General features: G+C 44.1%; 1 long non-coding RNA gene across 1 annotated transcript; it reads left to right on the top strand.

Moving 5' to 3' along the window:
- Window positions 1–10: 10 nt before the first annotated feature.
- On the top strand, window positions 11–9,500 carry LOC110124417 (uncharacterized). The gene is made up of 3 exons (XR_011482786.1): window positions 11–1,622; window positions 6,999–7,082; window positions 7,650–9,500. It is a non-coding gene; the product is annotated as an uncharacterized lncRNA (long non-coding RNA).
- The last annotated feature ends 6,225 nt before the right edge of the window (window positions 9,501–15,725 follow it).

Here is a 15,725-nt window from a genome sequence, read left to right as displayed (position 1 = left end):
GAGGGGCGGAGAAAAGTTACCTCCCCAGGGATTGGTTAGATCGCGGGGAGGGGGCGTGGCTACGCGTGGGAGGCGCGGTGATTGGTGGGCAGCTGAACTCTTAAAAGGCACGAGGCGCGTGGCGGGTGCCTTGCTGGGCTGTTGGTTGCCCAGTATCATCCTCGTGTGTGTTTATTTGTTTTTGTTTTAAAACTGCTGCATTGGCTTTCGTGAATCTAGGTTGGAGGATGTAGGTGATGACGAAGCATCAGCCATGGGTGAAGGACAATGGGAAGAACGGAGGATGCGTTCATTGAAAATGTGAACGGGTTTCATGAAAAAAGCGTTCTCCTCAGTTCTCATGCATCTCCTCAGTTCTGGTCTTAACCCTGGCGTTTGCGGAGGCCGCACACCTCACGGGAAAGGAACAGCGCCGGGTCGACGCAGCTTTTAACTGTCAACGCCTGCGTGGCTAATTGAAAGTAAGGCAGACTTAACCCGCCGTTGTTGGCTGAGAACTCACCAGAACTGTCCTTCCAGCGGGATTTAAGACCGGTGAGCCGGGGCTCTGGCGTGGGCTGACCTCTCCGCTGAAGAAGGAACGCTGCTGTATTTCCCTCCAGAGGTGCCCTGACAACCCCGTTTTCAGTGGTGCTGGTGAAGGGTGTCTGGGGGTAGCACCAGTCTTGGAGTGCAGGGAGGGACACCAGCTCAGGGGGCCTGGATCATGCGACAAGAAGATGAAAACCGGGCCCAAGAAAATAGGATGCGATTAGAGCCTTCTATCATGCTAGGTGTACTTGTCCATGGAGGTTGCTGAAGAAGCAGATACCTGCTACTCGGACCACAGTCCCTCTGTCATCCTCGGGCTGTTTGGCAGTGTTGACCTGCCTGGATAAGGGGGACCACTGCTCTCTGGTCCTGGCCTCGCCCAGTGAGCACCGAGGCGAAGTCCCCAGGAAACTGAGCGGCAAGGGCAGGATTCCTGGGTTAGGAAGATTTGGAGGTGACGGTCCCTAGACTGTCGCGGTGTTGGGTTTAGAACACCGACTTTGGGGCAGAATCCTTCCACTGTCCCTCTAAGTACTCACTGGAGAGGGCGAGTGCACATTCAGGTCCTGAGGGGGTATGGTCTTACAGTTGAAGCCCCAGGCCACCAGCTGGACACGAGAAAACCTTTCAAGTTGTCTTTGATGTTAATTGATTTTTGCATTCAGCCCTGTAATTAGTTGAAATATTTAAACAATTCAGGCCTTAAAATGGACTCGCCAGGAAAATGTATAAATTTTTGTCCTGTGAATTGGGTGCCTCTCCTGCAGTACTTTTTCCAGGTGGCATAGTAGTAAAGAATCTGCTTGTGGAAGCAAGAGACACCGGGTTCTGTCCCTGGGTCAGGAAGTTTCCTGGAGTAGGAGATGTCAACCCGCTCCAGTATTTTTGCCTGGGAAATTCCGTGGACAGAAGAGCCTGGCAGGCTACGGTCCATGAAGTCATAGATTGCGGTGTGACTGAGCCAGTACCCACTACATTATTTCGAACTAATGGTACCAGACTCCCTGGTAGGTTGTGAAATCAGCTTAGTGGTGTTTTTTTTTTTTTTAAATAGAAGAATAGAATAGAAAATAGTTCCTTGCATAGTAATGGTGAGTACTGTTTCATGACACTTTTGTTGTGTGTGTGCAGATGTTTATATATGCTATGTATATATGTAATGTGTACTGCATTCCATTGTAATATGTATTTCTATGTGTTGCCCCCAAAAGTTTGAAAGCACCGCCCTAGCCTGAGAAGTCCAGACTTAGGAGTCCAGACCGAGAAGTGCAGTTGTAAATGACAAATTCATTCACGAAATATTCCGGTTGTGTTAAAGCCCTTTAAGACCAGACCCTGGAGTTCTGAAGATTCCTTTATTCCAGAATGGGGAGAATTTCCTTGGTTTAAGAAATGACTCAGATGACCTGAAATATTTGGGATTGATGAATGAATTCACTTGGAAATACTTGACGGCTGCCAGACCATATAAGAGACCGGATGGGAAATGCAGGCAGGGCCTTATTGGGGCTCCTGCTGCGGCAGGAAGGAGAGAGAGAAAGCAACAAGTGCCCTTGCTTGTGGGGGAGGGGTGGCTTGGTGATCTGCCCATCCCCTTGGTGATGATGGGTGCAGGGATCACCTTTTTTTCCTCCTGACACTCAGAAGCAACCATTGGGTTTTGGCCTTCTTGTCCCTCACTGTTGATAATTCTCCCCTACAGTGCACAGGTACAGCTATCTTTCAGTTCAGTTGCTCAGTCAGGTCTGATTCTTTGCCACCACATGGACTGCAGCACACCAGACATCCCTGTCCATCACCAACTCCCAGGATTTACTCAAACTCACATCCATTGAGTTGGTGATGCCATCCAAACCATCTCATCCTCTGTCATCCCCTTCTCCTGCCTCCAGTCTTTCCCAGTGTCAGGGTCTTTTCCAGTGAGTTGGTTCTTCGAATCAGGTAGCCAGAGTATTGGAGCTTCAGATTCAGCATCAGTCCTTCCAGTGAATATTCAGGACTGATTTCCTTTAGGATGGACTGGTTTGATCTCCTTGCAGTCCAAGGGACTCTCAAGAGTCTTCTCCGACACCACAGTTCAAAAGCACCAATTCTTTGGTGCTCAGCTTTCTTTACAGTCCAACTCTCACATCCATGCATGACTACTGGAAAAACCATAGCTTTGACTAGACGGACCTTTGTTGGCAAAGTAATGTCTCTGCTTTTCAATATGCTGTCCGCCTTTTAATATGCAACTATCTTTAGTCTCCTGTAGTTTCTTTGTATTCTGTTAGATGAGGAGACATCTGTCCAGGCGCAGGCACTGCAGGAAAGGGTCCAAGGTCCCAGTCTATCTCAGAACGTGTCCCCCACACAGATATGTCAAAGTCCTAACCCTCTCAAAATGTAATCTTATTTGGATACAGCTGTTGATGATATAATTGGTTAAGATGAGGTCAAACTGGAGTGGGCTTCCATGATGGCTCGGTGGTAAAGTATCCACCTGCAGTGCAGGAGCCGCAGGAGACACAGGTTTGATCCCTGGGTGGGGAAGATCCCCTGGAGCAGGAAATGGCAACCCCCTCCACTATTCTTGCCTGGAGAATCCCATGGACAGACGAACCCTGGCGGACCACAGTCCATGGGGTGGCAAAGAGTCAGACGCCACTGAAGCAGCTTAGCAGCAGCAGACTAGAAGAGAGTGGGCCCTAATCCAACGTGACTGGTTTCCTCAGAGAGAAGATGAGACACACGCACACAGACACACCCACCCACCGATGTGACGATGGAGGCAGGCTGGAGCAATGCCCCTCCCTGGAGACTTCAGAGGGAGCGAGCCCTGCTTCCCTCTGAAGTTGGGGGCTGTTTATACTTCTAGACATCAGAACTGTGAGAAAATAAGCCTCAGTTTACAGTACCTTGTTAACAGTAGCCCTGAAAAAAGAACCCATCACCAGCCCTCAAGTTGTCAGTAGACTTTCATTTAAAGTTTGACTCTAGTTTCCGCCAGGCTGTGGATGAAACTGATCTCCTTCCCAACACACCAAGCCAGCGTGCACCTCCTGGGAGTGTTTCCCTAGGCGGGGTGCTAGCTGTCCTGCAGAGCAAGTCCTGAGGGTCCCTGTGTGGTCATCGGGCACGATGACAGAAGGGGAACACCATGCTCCTAAAAGCTGGCACAGCAGTACCCGGGCATGCTCCGGGACAGCAGGAGGCCAGGTCCTTGCAATAAAATGTGATGGCTTGGCCAGCAAGGCTTTGATTATGACTACGTATGCTCTTCACGTGTACCTTAGATGTGGAATTTAGTCACATGCTTATAAGCCACTGAAAGTTATAATTATGGTTTGAGGGACCATTCACCATGGTTCCTCCTCCTGTGTGAAGTGTTCTCAGTGTTGGGCTTTATCCAGCGTTTTGGGACCTGGAGACTTTCTAACATTATTGTGCAGGGAGAAAAAAAAAGAACTTCCTGTAGGTTTTTTTTTTTTAACGTTTTTATTTATAAATAAAATAATTGAGCATGGAAGAACTGATGCTTTCAGATTGTGCTGGAGAAGACTCTTGAGAGACCCTTGAACTGCAAGGAGATCCAACCAGTTAATCCTAAAGGAGCTCAACCCTGAATATTCATTGGAAGACTGATGCTGAAGCTCCGATACTTTGGCCACCTGATACAAACAGCCGACTCATTAGAAAAGACCCTGATGCTGGGCAAGATTGAGGGCAGGAGAAGGGGGTGACAGAGGATGAGATGGTTAGATAGCATCATTGACTCAATGGACATGAATCTGAGCAAACTCCAGGAGATAGTAAAGGACAGGGGAGCCTGGTGAGCTGCAATCCATGGGGACATGACTTAGTGACTGAACAAAAAAAACCTATGTAATATATGAATTGACCATGGCATATTCATGGCAACGTGTTGTGACTGGGATAAGAGGTGTCCTAGTGGGGTTTCCACAATGGGGAGGGGCCATCCATGTTGCCCTCACTGTTCAGTGTATAAAATATTGTAATGGATTCCTTTTCACCTGTATAGTTCTGAGGAACTGCAGAACGTATTACCTCGGTTCTGCTAAACTGAATCTCACAGAGTGGTCATGGGCCTTAAAAGTTTTCCATTCTCTTACACTGTTGGTGGGAATGCAAACTAGTACAGCCACTATGGAGAACAGTGTGGAGATTCCTTAAAAAACTGGAAATAGAACTGCCATATGACCCAGAAATCCCACTCCTGGGCATACACACCGGGGAAACCAGAATTGAAAGAGACTTGTGTACCCCAATGTTCATCGCAGCACTGTTTATAATAGCCAGGACATGGAAGCAACCTAGATGTCCATCGGCAGACGAATGGATAAGGAAGCTGTGGTACGTATACACCATGGAATATTACTCAGCCATTAAAAAGAATACATTTGAATCAATTCTAATCAGGTTGATGAAACTGGAGCCTATTATACACAGTGAAGTAAGTCAGAAAGAAAAACACCAATACAGTATACTAACACATATATATGGAATTTAGAAAGATGGTAACAATAACCCTATATGTGAGACAGCAAAAGAGACGCATGTATAGAACAGTCTTTTGGACTCTGTGGGAGAAGTCAAAGGTGGGATAATCTGAGAGAATAGCATTGAAACATGTATATTATCGTATATGAAACAGATTGCCAGTCCAGGTTTGATGCATGAGACAGGGTGCTTAGGGCTGGTGCACTGGGATGACCCAGAGGGGAGGGATGGGATGGGGAAGGATGTGGGAGGGGGGTTCAGGATGGGGATGACATGTACACCTGTGGCTGATTCATGTCAATGTATGGCAAAAACCACTACAATATTGTAAAGTAGTTAGCCTCCAACTAAAATAAATAAATTTTAAAAAATTTAAAAAAAAGTTTTCCACTCAAAAAGCCCATGAATTATTGATGAGAATAAAAATGCAATGTAAGTATACACTAAGAAAAATAACAGGCTGCACTTCTTCCTTGTGTGGGCTCTTTGCCAACAATGTTAAAGGTAAACATGGTAACCTAATCTTACCAAATCTTACTAACCTAATATCTTACCAAAAAATGATCATTTTTCCAAAAAGGTAAAAATTGACAAGGTGCTTCCCTGGTGATGCAGTGGTAAAGAATCCACTTGCCAATGCAAGAGACCTGGGTTCGATCCCTGGGTTGGGAACTGCCCTTGGAGAAGGAAATGGAAACCCACTTCAGTATTCCTGCCCGGGAAATCCCATGGACAGAGTTGCCTGGTGGGCTATAATCCATGGGGTTGCAAAGGGTTAGATACGACTTAGCAACTAAATTCGTGCAAAAATTGACAGGAGCATTAAAAATATGAATTCATATCCACTATCGTTAATGATGACAGCATAATTACACCTTGATATTAGCTAATAATGTAGTAAATATTCCCTTAACAAATAGTGAGATGTTAAAAAAACTGAGCATCCAAAACACTAAGGCAGATTTTACAAATTTTTCTGCAACTTTTTTTCCCCTTTGGAAAATTTCAAGCATGTACAAAAGTAGAGAGATTAGTGCAATGAACCCCAGACCACCCATCCCCTGCTTCATTCAGTATTTACCAGGTCATGGACACTCCTGTCAACTATTTTCCCACACGTGGATTATTTTGAAGTAAGTCCTACATGTCATACCATTTCAAATTCATTTAAGTATTTTCTCTGAAAGATGACTCTGTGTGTGTGTGTGTGTGTGTGTGTGTGTGTGATCTTAATTCCTCTACTGGGGACTGAATCCAGGCCCACAGTGAAAGTGCAGAGCTCAAACCACTGGACCACCAAGAAAGTCCCTAAAAGATGACTCTTAAAAAAAAAAAAAAAGCCATTTTCACTCTGAAAAACAAAGAAGCCCATTAAGGAATCCTTAGTACCACCAAACAGCCAGACTATTCCAATGTCTCTTAATGCATCATCATTTTCTTTTACAGTTTGTTTAAATCAGAATCTAAAGTTCATATGATGCAATTGGTTACTAAATCTTGTCTTTTTTTTAAAAGTAAACTTTATCTTTTAGATGTACAGGGTAATTGGGAAGATAATGTAGAGGATTCCCACATATTCTAGACTCAGTCTCCTCCCTCTCCCCCATTATCAATAGCTCACATTAGTGTGGTACTATTTGTTACAATGATCAATACAGGTTAGTTATTTCTTACTGACTAAATTTCATACATTATTCAGATTTCCCAGTTGTCCCCTAATGCACTTTTTCCAGGATACCCTGTTCCAATGAATTGTCATGCCTCCTTAGGCTCCCCTTGGACATAACCATTTCTCAGACTTTTCTTGTTTTTGATGACCTTGAAAGTACGAGGCATGCTCTCAGGCATGATTTTGTAGCTTGTTCCTCAATTGGGATTTGTTTGATGTTTGTCTCAGACATGAACAGGGCTGTGCGGGTTTTGGGAGGAAGACCACAGAGGTGACATGCCATTTTCATCTCATCAAGGGTGGATCGTGCCCATGTGACCTGCCACTGTGGATGCTGTCCTGGATTGCCTGTCCAAGGTGGCAACTGTTGGCTTCCACACGGGTGAGATCCTCTTTCTCCCCTTCCATGCTGTGCTCTTTGGAAGGGGGTCACTATGCAGCCTTCAGGGACTGGTGAGTCAAGTTATGCTTTTCCTTAGTTGCCTTCTGCCTGAAGAATTTCTTTTAGCATTTCTTGTAGTCTCCTGGCAACAAATTCAGCATTTATTTATCTGAAGGTTGTCTTTATTTCTTTTAACTTTTTAAAAATGGATTTTTCCCCTATTTTTAATTAAATAATTTTTTTGGCTGCCGGGGTCTTCACTGCTTTTCAAGAGCTTTCTCTGTTTGCGGCGAGTGGGGGCTACTGTTCTCATTGCCGTGGTTCTCTTGTTGCAGAGCACAGGCTCTCGGCATGCAGGCATTGGTAATCGCAGCACCCAGGCTCAGTAGTTGGCACTCTCAGGTTTGGTTGCTCCACAGCCTGTGGTACCTCTCCAGACCAGGGATCGAACCCATGTCCCCTGCATTGGCAGGCAGATTCTTACCCACTGTACCACCAGGGAAGTCTCTCTTTAACTTTTTATTTTGAAATAATTATTGATTAACAGCTTACTTAACTTATATGCAGAGGACATCATGAGAAATGCTGGGCTGGATGAAGCACAAGCTGGAATCAGGATTGCCGGGAGAAATATCAGTAACCTCAGATATGCAGATAACACCAGCCTTATGGCAGAAAGCGAAGAAGAACTAAAGAGCTTCTTGATGAAAGTGAAAGAGGAGAGTGAAAAAGTTGGCTTAAAACTCAATATTCAGAAAACGAAGATCATGGCATCCAGTCCCATCACTTCATGGCAAATAGATGGGGAAATGATGGAAATAGTGAGATGCTTTTTTTTTGGGCGGGGGGGGCTCCAAAATCACTGCAGATGGTGACTGCAACCATGAAATAAAAAGACACTTGCTCCTTGGAAGAAAAGCTATGACCAGCTTTGACCTCTATGACCTAGACAGCATATTAAAAAGCAGAGACATTACCAACAAAGGTCCATCTAGTCAAAGCTGTGGTTTTTCCAGTAGTAATGTATGGATGTGAGAGTTGGACTGTAAAGAAAGCTGAGCACGGAAGAATTGATGCTTTTGAACTGTGGTGTTGGAGAAGACTCTTGAGAGTCCCTTGGACTGCAAGGAGATCCAACCAGTCCATCCTCAAGGAGATCAGTCCTGAATATTCATTGGAAGGACTGATGCTGAAGCTGAAACTCCAGTATTTTGGCCACCTGCCGCAAAGAATTGACTCATTGGAAAAGATCCTGATGCTGGGAAAGATTGAGGGCAGGAGGAGAAGGGGAGGATAGAGAAGGAGATGATTGGATGGCATCACCGACTTGATGGACATGAGTTTGAGTAGGCTCCGGGAGTTGGTGATGGACAGGGAGGCCTGGCGTGCTGCAGTCCATGGGGTCAAAGAGTCGGACACGACTGAGCGATGGAACTGAACTGGAAAAAATAGTACAGAGAGGTCCTGTGTAACACTCTCATGATGGAAAATCCTATGTAAATGCAGCGTGATTTCAAAACCAGGAAATTGAAATTGTATGATCCACAGAACTCAGAGTACACCAATTTTACATCCACATGTGTGTGTGTAGTTCTGTTCAATTTTAGTACATTTGTGGATTTGTGTTACCGAAACCACAATCAAAATACAGAGTTGTCCCATCATTACAAAGATCTCCCTCATATTATTTTATCCCTCTACATTTTTGAAAGGTTTTTTTTTTTTTTACTGGATATACAATTTTAGGTAGACAGTGGTATGTGTGTGTATGTGTCTCTCTGTGTGTTTTACTATTTAAAGATGTTCCCTTTTCTGCTAGCCTCCATTTTTTCTGTTGAGAAATCAGCTATCATCTTGTTTTTTCCTTTATGTCCTATGTTCCTTGCTACCCATCTCCTTTTTAGATTTTGTCTTTATTTTTGGTGTTTAGAGTTTTACTGTGATATGTTTGTGTATAATTTCCTCTGCTTTAATGCTGTTTAAGGTTTACTCAGCTTCTTAGATTTGTGAGTTACTGTTTCTGATCCAAGTTGGAAAACTTCCCAGCCAACATTTCTTCAAGTATTTTTTTGCCCTATTCTCTCTCTTATTCTGGGACTCCAGTTTCACACATATTAAGCAATTTGATAGTTTTCTACCAGTCACTAAGCCTCTATTTGTTCTTTCATCTATTTTTTTTTTCTGATTTCTAATTTAATAATTTAAAAAATTTGGGGTAACATAGTCTTCAGTTCTAGGATTTCCATTTGATCCTCTTACAATTTTCACCTCTGTCCTGAAGTTCTCCTATCTCTCCCCAACATATACCTGTTTTCTGTAGGTTCTTTAACATACTTATCACAGTTATTTTTAAATCTTTGCTAATTGTAATGTCTGAATCCCTCATCAGTTCAGTCCAGTCACTCAGTCGTGTCTGGCTCTTTGCCACCTCATGGACTGCAGCACGCCAGGCCTCCCTGTCCATCACCAACTCCCAGAGTTTACCCAAACTCATGTCCATTGAGTCGGTGATGCCTTCCAACCATCTCATCCTCTGTCGTCCCCTCCTCCTCCTGCCTTCAATCTTTCCCAGCATCAGGGTCTTTTCAAATCAGTCAGCTGTTTGCATTAGATGACCAAAGTATTGGAGTTTCAGCTTCAACATCAGTCTTTCCAATGAACATTCAGGGCTGATTTCCTTTAGGATGGACTGGTTGGATCTCCTTGCAGCCCAAGGGACTCTCAAGAGTCTTCTTCAACACCACAGTTCAACTCTCACATCCATACATGACTGCTGGAAAAACAATAGCCTTGACTAGACGGACCTTTGTTGGCAAAGTAATGTCTCTGCTTTTTAATATGCTGTCTAGGTTGGTCATCACTTTCCTTCCAAGGAGCAAGCATCTTTTAATTTCATGGCTGCAGTCACCATCTGCAGTGAATTTGGAGCCCAAAAAATAAAGTCTGCCACTCTTGGCACAATTTCCCCATCTATTTGCCATAGGTCTGCTTTTTAAAAAAAATTATGTATTTTGGCTGTGCTGGGTCTTCATTGCTTCGCATGGGCTTTCTCTAGTTGCGGCAAGCAGGGGCTACTCTTCATTGTGGTGTGCGGGCTTCTCATTGCGGTGGCTTCTCTTGTTGCAGAGGATAGTCCTTAGGTATGCGGGCTTTAGTAGCTGCAGCCCTGGGCTCAGTAGTTGCAGCTCCAGGGCTCTAGAGCGCAGGCTCAGTAGTTGTGGCACATGGTCTTAGTTGGTCTGAAGCATATGGAATCTTCCCAGACCAGGGATCGAACCCCTGTCCCCTGCATTGCAAGGCGGATTCTATCCACTGTGCCACCAGTGAAGTCCCATAGGTCTGCTTTTATTGAATGACTTTTCTCTTGATTATAGGTCATTTTTGTTTGTTTGTTTCTTTTCACATCTACTAATTTATATTTTATAGTGGCCATTATGGATGAAATGAATCTTGATATTACAGTAGTTTTATCCCTCTAACCTTGTTCTTCTTTTTCAATGTTGTTGTGACTAATCTAAGATCTTTGTCTTTTCATGTGCATTTCAGAATCAGTTTGCCAATTTCTACAAAAACGCCTGTTGGAATAATCCATAATCAATTTTGGGAGGACTCACATTTTAGCAGTATTGAGTCTTCTGACCCATCAGTAAGGTGCATCACTCCCCTTGTTTGAGTCTTTATTCATTTCTCAGCAGTATTTAGTGTCTTTCAGTGTATGGGCTATATGTATCTTTTATCAGATTTATTCTAAGTATTTCATATTTTGATGCTATTATAAATGGGATTTGGAGTAGGAAACGGCAATCCACTTCAGTATTCTTGTCTGAAGAATCCCGTGGACAGAGGATTCTGGCGGGCTACTGTAGTCCATGGGGATCCAAACAGTCAGACACGACTAAGCATGCACACATGTAGTACTTAATATACTACACGTCAGACTGTGGCCTAAGCATTTTATGGGCATTAACTCATTGAGCTTTTAAAACCTTCATAACATCCCTAGAGGGGGCTTCCCAGGTGGCACTAGTGGTAAAGAACCTGCCTGACAATGTAGGAGATGCAAGAGATGTGGGTTTGATCCCTGGATCAGGAGGATCCCCTGGAGGAGCACATGGAACCCACTCCAATATTTTTGCCTGGAAAATTCCATGGACGGTGCAGCTTGGCAGGCTACAGTCCATGGGGTCGCGAAGAAGCAGATGTGACTAAGTGACTGGGCACACATAAATGGGATTTAAGTTTTTCTATTTTTGATTGCCTGTTGCTTGTATACAGAAATACAGTTGATTTTTGACTACTGATTTCTTATCCTAAAACATTGCTAAACTCACTAGTTTTAGTAGATCTTTTTGTAGAAGTCCATTAGCTTTTCTGTGTTGATGATCATAGTTTTTACTGGTTGCTTTTCATTTCAGATGCTTTGTATAATTTTCTTGTCTTATTGCACTATGATCCTGAATAGAAGTGGGGAGAGCAGATACCCTTGTCTTGTTCTTGACCTTGGGGAGTAAGCAGTACACATTTCACCATGAAGTGTGGTGTTTATTTGCTTGAGGACAAGATACAGTTGGTTCAGACTCTCCTACCTTAGCAAGAGATGTCTGTATCTGAAATCATCTTGAAAAAAAAAAAAAAACAACATTGGTATGCCAGTTTTATTCCAGAAATGGCCTATCAACAAGGCAAGGACTTCTGTTTTGAGTAAATACTCCAGGGCTTGAACTCCTGCTCTGCCTCATAAAATCTGCACAGCCCCAAGCAAGCCACACAACCTCCCTGTGCCTCCAGAGTCCAGCAATGGGCCGGGTGAGGCTCCCCAACAAACGCTTGGGGAGGCTTTGCCTGTCTTCTTGCCCTTTACTTTGCATTCCTTCTTTTCTCTTTTGGGACTGGATTAAATACTTGATTCTGTCTTCAGTGTGTATTCTCTCATGCAGTATATGAGATGGCATTGAATATAAACTTTCCTCATAGCCTTGTTTTCAAATTATTCTATGATATCTACTTTTCTCTGAATTCTTTCATAATATCAGTTCATATTGTGTTACTTGTTCTTTAATGTGGTTTTTGTTGAAGATTTCATCTCCAAGGAAAGGCCAACTTTCCTTTGATTTTGATGGAGGAGAGATTAGCTACATAAGTCTTTTAAAATTAAAGCGAGTCAACCAAAACACAAACATGAAAGGAGTATCGAATGCTTCCATGAGCTGAAAAGGTTCCCATCCCAGAACTTCTAAAGCTGGGAAGGCTCTTTTGCTTGACCTTGAAGAAGGTGGCTGGGAAGAAGAGAAAACCAGCTACAGTAGTTAAGAGGGGAGGGGAACAGCCAGCTGGAGACAAACCAATGAAAAGCCTTAGAGGCAGCACTTGGCTGGTGGAAGAAAGAGATCTGACTGAAACGTGCTAGACAGAGGTCTTCCCTGAGCTGGGCAGCACCAGGCTTGGTTCAGAAGTTTCCTTTGTTAGGGGGATGGTCAGCATGACCAAGGTCAGGGTCAGAGAGGAAACTTACAAAATGGGTTGGAAGTTAAAAAATAAATTAAAAAAGTTGAAAAGGTGATGTGCCCAGATAAACGACAGGAAAGAAGCTTGAATTGATGGTGTGTAAGAAAATTTGGCTGTGAATTTCCTTCCATGAGAATTATAGTTTTTAAGATTAATGCAAGCATAAAATTAGCCAGCTGTCAAGAGTTCAAGAAAATGTGTCATTTAGTATACCATATACTAAACAGTAAAAATATTCAAGTAGGAGAATTTTGGGAATAAGCTTTGTGCCCCAGTTGAACAACAGTGTACCTTACAGAACTTCACCTAACAGTACCTAAATCCTGAACTGAAATAGCCCATCCTGATTTGGAGTATAGCTTTGTCTCAGCATTTGCTGAAATGTAGGAACTCATTAGTAACTTGAGCTAATATTAGGTCAAAGTCATTACATTAGAACATCGAGTCTGAACAGGATAGTTTTATTTTCAGCTCTCCTGAGCAGGCCAGCAGGATGCTTGCTGGTTTAATTCCACAGCTGCTTTCTGGGGAGACCTTGGAAGGCTTTTCACATCCACAGGGCCCTGCTGGAGGGTTTCTTCCTTCACAGGGTGGCATGGTCTGTGACAGGACGGTTTTGGTCCAGCGCTGGCTGGGTCAGGACAAGCATGTGAGCCAAGGGTGGCCTGCTCAGGGCTCTGCTCTGAAGGGTGAGCTGTACTGTTGATTGGCTCAGTGGCCCCAGCTGCTCGGGGCTTGCACGTAAGATGTGTCAAGTTGGAAGCAGGGTAGAAGCCGAAAGACACAGGGAAACAGGAGCCATAAGCCGCTGAAGACCATGCAGCAGAGAGGGATGCCACAAGGAGAAAGGGTGCAACTTAAGGGGCAGCAGAACCCGAGTGGGAGCGTGAGAACAAACACGCCAAAGCATTGCAGGATGGAGTAGAGATAGGTTTTCTGTAGGGCCAGGCAAGGAGACGGATGGCTCATGCCCTGAAAAGCCCAGAGCTCCCCGAAAGATTTCAGCAAAGGATTTTTTTTTTTTTTTAAAGCCAAGTGAGGGACTGATGTTGAAGCTGAAACTCCAATACTTTGGCCACCTGATGCGAACAGCTGACTCATTTGAAAAGACCCTGATGCTGGGAAAGATAGAAAGCGGGAAGAGAAGGGGATGACAGAGCATGAGATGGTTGGATGGCATCACCGACTCAATGGACATGGGTTTGGGTGGACTCCGGGAGTTGGTGATGGACAGGGAGGCCTGGTGTGCTGTGGTTCATGGGGTCACAAAGAGTCGGACACGACTGAGTGACTGAACTGAACTGAACTGAGGGAATTCCCTGGTGGTCCTGCGGTTAGGACTAAAACTTCTGATGTCGGGAGCTCGGGTTTGATCCCTGGTCAAGGAACTAGATCCCACATGCTGCAAGGAAGAGTTCACAGGCTGCAGCTACAGAAGGTCTTGCACGCTGCAACTAAGACCTGGTGCAGCCAACTAAATAATTTTAAAAAATAAATAAAAGCTGGGTGAGGAAGGAGGGTCTTAGAGTCTGGGATCAGTTCATATACAAGCTTCTGACTGGCTGATGGGGAGGTCACACAGGGTGGTGTCACAAGGGTTAACAGGATCAGTCCTTGGGCTCCAGAGACCCAGGAGCTGGGTGCTCCTGGTCCTCAAGTAGTTAACGTCTTCATTTGGTGGGGTTTTCACACCTGTGGAACAACTGAAGTGACGTGCATCAGGTCCTGTTAGGCTGGTCCTTCAGAGAGGTGTTCCGGCAGAGGGGATGGGCTGGCCTGTCCCGGGAAGGCCCCTCAGTCAGAAGGGAGCAGCGCTGTCTCCCAGAGCCGGTGTGCGCGGTGGAGGTCTCCCTCCGTCTCACTGTCAGTAGAACCTGTCACCAAGGTGATCAGCCTGCCTGGAGCTTTTCTGAGGAGCCCAGGACGAAAGGCAAGCCCTTTGCTTCTTAACTGACTGGTTCTCAGGAGCAGCTCTCATGTCCTTGAGTGAACTTGGAACAGAGTTGCCTGTTGTCAGTATTTAATCATAATACTTACAGAGGGAGAGGCCGAGGGGCCGGATCTTGAAAAATATGTCTTTTCAGTCCCTGAAAAATATCAGGGAATGTGGTCTTAAAAAATATCAGGGGGCAGGGGTACATAAATTCTGGAAAAGTGGAGGGTTTATCTTAGAAATTATGGTTAACTTGTGACTTTTCAAGTTTCAGATTGTGTAAGTAGAGTTTCATTCAGCAAATTATGACAATTGTCATTTTGTAACTTTAGCTTTGCAGTTTTTATTTTTCACTTGTGATTTCCCTTCCCCATTTAAGTAATTTTTGTAAATTGGGTAAATAGTGGAGGCAGTCAGGATTACTCACCATCACTGGATAGATCTGTACAACCAAAGGCTGCCAGATAAAGGGAAGAACTCCTTGAGTGATTAATGGAAACAGCACAAGCCCCTGGGGTTTCCTATATTCCTCCTTCTTAGACACATTTATGTTAAGGTTGAAGCCTGGGGTCAGAAGGGAGGTGTTTCGGCCCCAGTTGAGATATTCAGGAATAGAGTAGAAAGGGGTGGAGAGAGTGATAACTTTCATTTATTTCCTTCTTCTGTCCCTGGGTGGTTGTCAATATAGATCCATTTTGAGGGAGAGTTTCATGAGAGCAAAGCAAAGAGAGCATTGATCGGAAAGAGTATATGTAAGAACCAGCTTTGAAAAACAGTTTATCAGAACAGAATTCTTTTCAACTGCTCTCAATACTCATCTCTCAGCTGTTTCATAAAATGGAAAGAAAAGAACTGTAAATAGCCAAAGCAGTATGATAGGTAAGCTGATTCTATTTAATATAGCCGAAAAAAATTTCTTAAGCCACCCAAATTTTCAGCATATATTGGATAAAATTCAAGGGCAAAACTTGATATTTCTTTAATACTGTGCATTGTTCAAAATGGCACTTAAAACCCATTTTACCAAATTATAGTAAAATATATGTATTTTAATCATTTTTGTGTCATCTTTTAAAATGTTTAAATTTTCTTACCTCCAAAGAGCAAAAAGTAGAAGTTTATGCTAGCTGCTGGACTGATCATTTCAGTTCAGTCGCTCAGTTGTGTCCAACTCTTTGCGACCCCATGGACTGCAGCACGCCAGG

The sequence above is a fragment of the Odocoileus virginianus genome, chromosome 1 (assembly GCF_023699985.2).
Source record: "Odocoileus virginianus isolate 20LAN1187 ecotype Illinois chromosome 1, Ovbor_1.2, whole genome shotgun sequence".
Taxonomy (NCBI): Eukaryota; Metazoa; Chordata; class Mammalia; order Artiodactyla; family Cervidae; genus Odocoileus; species Odocoileus virginianus.
Note: the sequence above shows the minus strand (reverse complement) of the source record. Positions and strands in the feature narration are given on the sequence as shown.